Source organism: Tachyglossus aculeatus, chromosome 3 (assembly GCF_015852505.1).
Source record: "Tachyglossus aculeatus isolate mTacAcu1 chromosome 3, mTacAcu1.pri, whole genome shotgun sequence".
NCBI lineage: Eukaryota > Metazoa > Chordata > Mammalia > Monotremata > Tachyglossidae > Tachyglossus > Tachyglossus aculeatus.
The window spans coordinates 106904338-106914941 of record NC_052068.1 but is presented as its reverse complement, the minus strand read 5'-3'; the positions used below and the strand labels follow the sequence as shown (position 1 = coordinate 106914941).

General features: G+C 47.1%; 1 non-coding gene across 1 annotated transcript; it reads right to left on the bottom strand.

Annotated features, from left to right (window-relative positions):
- Positions 1–8518: 8518 nt before the first annotated feature.
- On the bottom strand, positions 8519–8656 carry LOC119926044. Its single transcript, XR_005449961.1, has one exon. It is a non-coding gene; the product is annotated as a small nucleolar RNA SNORA7 (small nucleolar RNA).
- Positions 8657–10604: the final 1948 nt, after the last annotated feature.

Genomic DNA, 10604 nt, shown 5'->3' with positions numbered 1-10604 from the left:
CTACCTACCATCCTACCATTCCTTTCCAAACTCCTAGAACAAGTCGTCTGCACCCACTGCCCCGAATTCCTCAACGCCACTCATGCCATCTCACATAAACCGTAATCAATCAATGACATTTATGACATCTATTGACAACCTACTGAATATGAGTCACTAAGGCCTCAGCTTTGAGGATTTCCATTGCCTGTCTCCTTCTTATCTACCCCCTTTCTCTTCTTTCACAGCACCCCAGTTCATGCCTTGATTCCTCCCAAGCAAATCTAATAGATATCAAGGAGACATCCTTTCATCCTCATCATCCAATCTGGCTTCTGTCCCCTATACTCCACCGAAATTGCCCTCTCAAAAGTCACCAATGACCTCCTTCTTGCCAACTCCAACGGCTCCTACTTTATCCTAATCCTCCTCGACCTCTCAGCTGCCTTCGACAATGTGGACCACCCCATTCTCCTCAACACGCTAAGCAACCTTGGCTTCACAGACTCCGTCCTCTCCCGGTTCTCTTCATATCTCTCCGGCCGTTCATTCTCAGTATACTTTGCGGACTTCTCCTTCCTCTCCCATCCCGTTACTGTAGGGGTTCCTCAAGAGTCAGTTCTTGGTCCCCTTCTGTTCTCTATCTACACTCACTCCCTTGGTGAACTCATTCACTCCCACGGCCTCAACTATCATCTCTACGCTGATGTCACCCAAATCTACATCTCTGTCCCTGCTCTCTCTCCATCCCTTCAGGGTCGGGTCTCCTTCTGCCTTCAGGACATCTCCATCTGGATATCTGCCCGCTATCTAAAACTCAATATGTCCAAGACTGAACTCCTTATCTTCCCTCCCAAATCCTGCCCTCCCTGACTTTCCCATCACTGTAGACGGCACTACAATCCTTCCCGTCTCACAAACCCGCAAACTTGGTGTCATCCTAGACTCCGCTCTCTCGTTCACCCCTCACATCCAATCCGTGACCAAAGCCTGCCGGTATCACCTCCACAACATCGCCAAGATACGCCCTTTCCTGTCCACTCAAACAGCTGTCTTGCTGGTTCAATCTCTCATCCTATCCCGACTGTATTACTGCATCAGCCTCCTCTCTGATCTCCCATCCTCCGGTCTCTCCTCACTTCACTTTATACTTCACGCTGCTACCTGGATTATCTTTGTGCAGAAACGTTCTGGGCATGTTACTCCCCTCCTCAAAAATCTCCAGGGGCCACCAGTCAACCTACACAACAAGCAAAAAGTCCTTACTCTCAGCTTCAAGGCTGTCCATCACCTCGCCCCCTCCAACCTCACTTCCCTTCTCTCCTTCTACAGCGCAGCCCGCACTTTCCGATGCTCTGCCACTAACCTCCTCACTGTACCTCATTCTCGCCTATCCCGCCGTCGACCCCCGGCCCACGTCCTCCCCCTGGCCTGGAATGCCCTCCTTCCACACATTCGCCAAGCTAGCTCTCTTCCTTCCTTCAAAGCCCTACTGAGAGCTTACCGCCTCCAAGAGGCCTTCCCAGACTGAGCCCCCTTTTTCCTCTCCTCTTCTCCCCCCCGCCCTACCTCCTTCCCCTCCCACTGCTCCTGTATTTATGTTTGTAAAGATTTATTATTCTATTTATTTTACTTGTGCATATTTACTATTCTATTTATTTTGTTAATGATGTGCATTTAACTTTAATTCTATTTGTTCTGACGACTTGTCATCTGTCCACATGTTTTGTTTTGTTGTTTGTCTTCCCCTTCTAGACTGTGAACCCATTGTTGGGTAGGGACCGTCTCTATATGTTGCCAACTTGTACTTCCCAAGCGCTTAGTACAGTGCTCTGCACACAGTAAGCGCTCAGTAAGTACGATTTAATGAATGAATGAATGAACAAAATGACACATTCCTGCCCATAATGAGCTCATAATCTAGAGTTTAAATAGATAACTAAATAACTAAATTACGGAGATATATATATATATATACGTACATACGTATACGTATATGTGTTGTGGAGATGGGATGGAGGATGAATGAAGGAGAAAGAAAGAGTGGCAAAGAAGGGAGTAGGAGAAGAGGAGAGGAGGGCATAGTTAGAGAAGGCTTCTTGGAGGAGTTGTGCCTTCAATAAGGTTTTGAAATGGGCGAGAGAAATTATCTGTCTGATATGCGGAGGAAGGGCATTCCACGACAGAGGAAGGATATGGGCATGAGGTCGCGGCGGCAAGATAGATGAGATAGAGGTAGAGTGAGAAGGTTAGCATTAGAGGAGTGAAGGTGTGGGCTGGGTGATAGTAGGAGAGTAGTGAGGTGAGGAAAGGTGATTATGTGCTTTAAAGTCAATGGTGAAGGGTTTTTGTTTGATGCAGAGGTGGATGGGCAACGACTGGAGTTTTTTAGGAGTAGGGAAACATGGTCTGAACATTTTTGAAGGAAAATGATTCGGGCAGCAGAATGGAGTGTGGACTGGAATGGAGAGCGACAGGAGGCAGGGAGGTCAGCAAGGAGCTGAAACAATGATCAAGGCGGGATAGGATAAGTGCTTGCATTAATGTGGTAGCAGTTTGGACGGAGCCTTCATACTTCAAAGAGTGCATGTAAGAGGTTATAATAGGAGGTAGGTCAAGTATAGCAGGGAGAAAAACAACAGGACCATTAATTGGAAATACAAATGCAAATTAGAATAAAGGTATACATGAATTCATAAGTGCTGAGGATAAGAATAAAATAGTAAAAGAAATGACATAAATACTCATCGCAATTTTATTTAATTCTGAAAGCTACAAAAACTCAAAGATACACCAGGTCCTTTGCTAAACGGGCCAGGCAGACTGAGGAAGAGACTGGGAAATGAAGGAATATCACACCCTGACTGACACCACTCACAGATGAAAAACTATTTCCTCCAATATTAGGTTTACTTGAGCCAAGCCGTTGATCGATTTACTCCAGAACAGACCCATGGTTTGGGAAGAATATTCCTTTATTCTTCCACAGTGCTCTTTTCTAATCGCGTGATAAGAACATGTGTTATAACAGATCTAGGCACATACATATTGGGAGAGAAGAGAGAAGCCCCAGAAGGAGTTGGGAGAATGGGTGAATATTAGAGTTTGAGGTGGGGTCAAAATCCCTTCCCTCATCATCACCGCAACAAGACGTGGAATGTGGGGAGAAGCTGAAATGAGGTGGCGATGGAGTGGGCAGTGAGGCACCCTACATTCTGTGCAACAGATTTCAAATTGCCCAAATTCCAGTACAGAGGAAGCTTCAACTGTCATCTCTACGCTGATGAGACCCAGTTCTACATCTCTGCCCCTGCTCTCTCTCCCTCCCTCCAGCCTCACATCTGCTCCTGCCTTCAGGACATCTCCATCTGGATGTCTGCCCGCCGTCTAAAACTCAACATGTGCAAGACTGAGCTCCTTATCTTCCCTCCCAAACCCTGCCCTCTCCCTGACTTTCCCATCACTGTTGACGGCCCTACCATCCTGCTCATCTCACAAGCCTGCATCTCTCATCCTCCACTCCGCTGTCTCGTTCACCCCTCACATCCAATCCGTCACCAAAACCTGCCGGCCTCACCCCCGAAACATTGCCAAGATCTGCCCTTTCCTTTCCATCCAAACCGCTACCCTGCTCATTCAATCTCTCATCCTTTCCCGACTGGATTACTGCATCAGCCTCTTCTCCGATCTCCCATCCTCCTGTCTCTCCCCATTTCAATCCATACTTCACATCGCTGCCCGGATCGTCTTTGTGCAGAAACGCTCTGGGAATGTTATTACCCTCCTCAAAAATCTCCAGTGGCTATCAATCAACGTACGCATCAGGCAAAAACTCCTTACCCTCGGCTTCAAGGCTCTCCATCCCCTCGCGCCCTCCTACGTCACCTCTCTTCTCTCCTTCCACAGCCCAGCCCACCCTCCGCGAATCTGCCACTATTCTCACTGTGCCTCGTACTCGCCTCTCCTGCCGTCGAACCCCGGCCCACGTCATCCCCCTGGCCTGGAATGCCCTCGCTCCTAACACCCGGCAAGCTAGCTCTCTTACTCCCTTCAAAGACCCTACTGAGAGTTCTCCTCCTCCCGGAAGCCTTCCCAGACTGAGCCCCCATCTTCCTCTCTCCCTCCTCCCCCTCCCCATCTCCCCGCCTTACCTCCTTCCCCTCCCCACAGCACCTGTATATATGTATATATGTTTGTACGTATTTATTACTCCATTTATTTTATTTGTACATATTTATTCTATTTATTTTATTTTGTTAATATGTTTTGTTTTGTTGTCTATCTTCCCCTTCTAGACTGTGAGCCCGCTGTTGGGTAGGGACTGTCTCTATATGTTACCAACTTGTACTTCCCAAGCGCTTAGTACAGTGCTCTGCACACAGTAAGCGTTCAATAAATACGATTGAATGAATGAATACATGCGACTGAATGAATGAATGAATGAAAAAGGGCATTCCCTTCACCAACACATGGCTTAGATCCTTCTTTCTTTCCGAATCTCCCGCTCCTTTCAAATTTGCCCAGATTGATGTTTCTTCTCCCCAGGCCGAATCAGGCCAGATTACACATTACACCTCTGCATTTACACATTCACAACTGCTCATTGCACTTCCCTACCTATAGATTCACATTACTAAGCACGTATTAAGCTGTGCATCCACCTTTCCATTCTTATATCCCCCTACCTGTAAATTCTTTGGATCAGTCTAGGTCAGCAGCCTGGTACATCCAGGAGGGAAGGGATTGAATTTTTTACCCCCATTGTGTTCACCCAACATTCCTGCATGGAAGAGTTGAGGATAGTGCTCGTGGTCTAGAACCAATCACACTCTCTCATTTCCTCCCCTCATTTCTCACCAGAAACATTTTCTGACATCCACGACCCCCTCCCTACTGGCCGAAATGACCACAGCATAATGCTGACACTTTGCTGCAAGGCCCCAGCTGGGCATGTTTACTGGATGGAAGTAGATGAGGAAGGAGAGACGAGTGATGGTGGGGCCACTGCACTGTCAAATACTTACCCTCGTGAAAACCCATCTGCCCTTATGATAATGTAACCCTGCCCCGAAGTCCGACACTGGCACTGTGTGTGAGCCTGTCCACTGAATCGCTCCATCTCTTGCATCCCCATCATGGTCTATCCCTCCCCCTCCAATACCCCCGGTCACACTCACTGGGGCAGTGTAAGGCTGGAGGGATCTGACCTCTGGTGGCTTGGGATGGTCCTTTCTCCACTCCAGTTCTTGGTTGCAACTGGTTATTAAGGCAGGGACAGCATGTCACCCTCGGACCCTCCCTTACCTCCTGTCGGCAGGTAGATGTTTTTCAGAGAGTCCCCCATCCCCAAAGATAAAGCAGCCAATGCTCTGTGGGGAACCTCTGGAGGATCAACTCAGGTGGGACCTCGTGTCCTGGCCGATGCCAAAATCCTCTGCCTGTGAGGTCCCTGAGGTCCTGTAGAGATAAAGGCCCAGTCCCTAAAGCTGCAGCAATGGTGCTGCACCACAGGGTTCCCCTGGAAACAACAGCATCTGCATCCCAGCACCCCAAAGATTTCTAATGTTAGTGACAATCTACATCAACTGTGGGTGGTTTCAGCTTCATCTCATATACAACCTTAGACAATCAGCTTCTCATGATCGATTTCATTTTCTGACACTTTCTGATTGCAAATCTAGAGGGACAAAGAGATTTCTTTGAATCCATCCTATGATACTCCCCCAGGCTGAGTGGGGTGGGGCAGGGGAATAAGGTTTTGAGAATGGGGTGATGGGAAGGAGAAATTCCTGGCTTGAAGAAATATAAGATGGAAATTGCTCCTCCTGTTGAGATGATTTACTAACCTGGGTTCTGGAAACTAGAGTTCCATCGGTGAATGTCTCTGTCTTTTTTCAAAAACCATTATTATTATTATTTTTATTATTTGGTGTGAACAATTTCTGTGTCAAAGTCTGTGCCACGTAATGATAAATAATTCAATCGAACGATGGTATTTGTTGAGTGCTTACTGTGTGCATTATATTGTACTAAGCGCTTTGAAGAGTATAATACAATGGAGTTGATAGATACCATCCGTGCCCACAATGAGTTTACAGCTCAAAGATGAAAGAACAATCCAAACGGACGTGTTTCCTGTCTCACAAGGGCTCAGAGTCTAAGCGGTTGTGAGAGCCCAGGAATGGTGAGACACTAACGCCAGATCACACAGCAGTCCAGTGGCTGAGCTGCGATTAGACACCCATTCACATGCCATTGAGCCATTAGGCCTCCTAGGGAATGCATTGCCACTCACGACCCAATTTTATTAGCCAACCTCCCAGACATTGACAAATCCTGAATATCCAGACTTGGTTTTGGGGAATCTGGGTAGTGATATATATGAATATGTCTAAGGGCAATTCTTCTTTTAAAGGGGTGGTAGGGGATTATTAATACATGGACACAGACATTTTGTCCCAGAATGGATGCTGGGGAAATGTCCCCTTTAGTCTTCCCAGGGCAGCCTTCAGGTCCCTGTTCCTCAGGCTGTAGATAAGGGGTTTCATAGTGGGGGGCACCACAGTTTAGGACATGGAAACCAGAATATCCAGAGCAGAGGTCATGCCTGAAGGTGGTTTGAGATAGGCAAATGCTCCGGTAAAGAGAAAAATGATGAGAACAGTGAGTTGGGGCAGGCAGGTGGAGAAGGCTTTGGCCCGGCCCTGAGAATACAGCATCCTCAGCACAGCAGAGAAGATGTGGACATAGGAGAAGTTCCCTCATCCCCCTCTCCATCCCCACCGTCTTACCTCCTTCCCTTCCCCACAGCACCTGTATATATGTATATATGTTTCTACATATTTATTACTCTATTCATTTATTTTTTTTCCTTGTACATATCTATTCTATTTATTTTATTTTGTTAATATGTTTGGTTTTGTTCTCTGTCTCCCCCTTCTAGACTGTGAGCCCACTGTTGGGTAGGGACTGTCTCTATATGTTGCCAACTTGTACTTCCCATGTGCTTAGTACAGTGCTCTGCACACAGTAAGCGCTCAATAAATACGAGTGATTGATTGATTGATTGATGTAAAAAAAACAAATGTCATCTAAAACTATCGCAATAGCCACACTCACATCTATGGTAATGTGGTAATCTGGTTGTCAGAGCAGGAGATCCTCACCATAGCGGGGACATCACAGAAGAACTGCTGAACAGTATTGGACCCACAAAAGGTCAGGGGGAAGGTAGAAGCTGAAAGCAAGATTCCAAACAGACCCCCACTGAACCTGACGCTGCTACTATGCACATTCAGTCTGTTTTGCTCATGATGAGCTCATAAAGCAGTGGGGAGCAGATGGTGACATAGCGGTCATAAAACATTGCAGTGAGGACAAAAATCTCTGAAGCAGCCAACATGACCACTAGGAAGAGCTGTGAGACACAACTCAGAAAGGAGATGGAGCTGTCACTGGTCAAGAAGCTGACAATGGATTTGGGTACCATTGTAGATATGTAGCAGAGGTCTATGAATTACATGTTCTTGAGAACTTGGGGGTGTGGAGATGCTGGTCGAGGATGATGATAGCAACAGTGAGGAGATTCCCCTGAAGGGAATCTAGGTAGACAAGTAGGAACAGCGTGGCATAGACAGTTGCAGCTCCCGGATGTCAGAGAATCCCAGGAGAAAGAATTCAGCCACCGTGGAGATGTTTGACATTTCTGGGAGATGATGCTGACTCCCTGGAAAGGAAGAGGGGAACTTCAATTTAGAAACATTGGCATTCCCTCCAGACTCTAAGTTCCTTTTGGGCAAGTAACACTTCTACAAATTATATCATATTGTACTCTCTCAAGCAATTAGTACAGTGCTCTACACACTTTACGTGATCAATACATACGATTTATTCCCATTCTAATAAATAAAGCAGCTGTATTCATTGATCACCTATAGAGTTCAATAGCATGGATACATGTAGAGTTATGAATACATTAATCAATAGCTCAATGGTAGTTACTGAAGAGCACTGTACTAAGTACTTGGGAGAATTCAATCCAACTGACTTGACAGATCTTTTCCTGCCCACCAGGAGGCAACAGTATAGTGGGTAGACTATGCATACCACAAATACTTAATAAATACGATGTATTGATAGCATCGATTAAGTAATCAACACTAATTTCTTTTGGAGTTTGCCAGCGCTTAGAACAGTGCTTCACACATAGTGAGCCCTTAACAAATAGCATCATCATTATTATTAGATCAATCTGTTGTATTTATTTGCCAGCTGTAGTGTTCAATAGTATTAATATGTGCAGTGGTCTGGCATGTCTTGACTTACGCTGTCGATTCACCTCGGACCCATAGCGACTCCATGGATGCATCTCTCCCAGAATGCCTCACCCCCATCTTCAAACGTTCTGGTACTGTATCCACAGAGTTTTCTTGGTAAAAATAGAGAATTCGTTTGCCATTGCCTTCTTCCACCCAGTAAACCTGAGTTTCCACCCTCGACTCTCTGCCCTGCCACTACTGACCAGAACAGATGCGTTTAGAATAGCAGCAGATTGCCTTCCACTCACTAGCTACTGCCCAAGCTAGGAATGGAATGGGTATCCCTCTGCTTGACTCTCCCTCCCTTGGCTGAGACTGGTAGAGTACTGGAAGCTCTCCAGGTGTGATCCTGAGAGGGGGCAGGGGTATGTACCCAATCAATTAATCAAGCAATGGCATTTACTGAGCACTTATGGCTCAGTCTTAATTCCCATTTTACAGATTCAGTATTTGAGGCACAGAGAAGCAAAGTGCTTTGCCCAACGTCACCCGCAGACAAGGGACAGAGCCACGATTAGAACCCAGGTCCCCGAGCTCGTTATTGGATAGGGATTGTCTCTATCTGTTGCCGAATTGTACTTTCTTTCCAAGAGCTTAGTACAGTTCTCTGCACACTGTAAGTGCTCAATAAATATGATTGATTGAATGAATGAATAGCAGACAGAATTAGAACCCAGGTCCTCTTACCACTACCACTACTCTTTGCCTTTCCCTGGGCCCAGACACACTTTTTCCCTGGAAGAAGATGGGAGAAAATTATCTCTGGCCTTGAATGCCCTCCTTCCACACATCTGCCAAACTAGCTCTCTTCCTCCCTTCAAAGCCCTACTGAGAGCTCACCTCCTCCAGGAGGACTTCCTAGACTGTGCCCCCCTTTCTCCTCTCCTCCTCCTCCTCCCCTTCCCATCTCCCCTCCTTCCTCCCTTTACCCTACCCCTTTCCCCTCCGCACAGCTCTTGCATATATTTGTACACATTTATTACTCTATTTTATTAATGATGTGCATATATCTATGATTCTATTGATTTCGATTGTACTGACACCTGTCTACTTGTTTTGTTTTACTGTCTTTCTCCCCATTCTAGACTGTGAGCCCGTTGTTTGGTAGGGACCATCTCTATATCTTGGCGATTTGTACTTACGAAGCGCTTAGTACAGTGCATTGCACAGAGTAAGCGCTCAATAAATACGATTGAATGAAACTACCTGCATTCGCACCTACTCAGCCCACCCATGTTATTGGATTATTTACTCCTCTCCCCAGACGTTACCTCTCCTATCTCCCCTATAACAGTTTCACCCTTCTCCAGAACTCCCATCCACAGGACTCCCTCCTCCACCGCCACAGAGACAATTCAGCCATGAGACCCTGGACTGTCCTTGCCGTTAGCCTTCTTGATTTGACTGACCCATGGAAAATTCAACCTTCTACTCTGGGCAACACTCGCTTATGTTATTGTTACTATTGCATGTTAATTGTTAACAGCTCTCAGTTCTGTCATTTATCTCGCTGAACTCACCATGATCTTTCAATTCCCCTGCTCCCATCTGCCCTTCCCAATCCTGACCTTCCCCTTCCCCTCTCCCACCCAGCTCTTTTCCTCCCTTTGTTCCGCCACCACCCCTCCTCCCCACCCTCTCCCTAGAATCCCTCTGCCCCAGCACCAACCTTCATCCTAATCCTCTTGAGCAGTTCCCCGCCAAACCCCTCCCTTCCAAACCGTTCCCTCCCTTCCCCCCTGCCCCCATCCCATCCCATCCCTGTTGTCCTGTCTCAACGCCACCCTTCATCTTCCTCTGCCTGCCCAGTGCCTGCCAACACATTCCCATACACACCTGCTCCATCCCCAACACCCTTCCCCCTCTCTCCCCTCCCTCCACAGCTGCTGCCAATGAGGCCAAAGGGAACTCCCGCTTCATAATAGGTAAGCTGCCTTTCCTTTGCAACCTGTTCCTTTCCCGCTCTCTCCTCCTCCTCACCCTCACTGAAAACCTGCCTCACCCCGGATGACATGGTGTCTTCTGATGCTCTCTCCAGCGGAGGTCTCTTCTTCTCCCACTCCCCCAGACTCACCGGGAAAGAAGGAGGTGTCGGCTTCCTTAATACACCCCAATGCAGCTTTCGCACCATCCGTCCTCCCCCTTCCCTTTCCTTCCCTTCCTTTACCCGCCTCTACCACCCCCTCCATATTCTTGTAGCCGTCATCTACCGTTCCCATGGCCCCACCTTCAACATCTTTAAGCATTTTGACCCTTTTCGCACCTTCCTTCTCTCTTTTTCCATGACCATTCTGATCCTCGGAGACT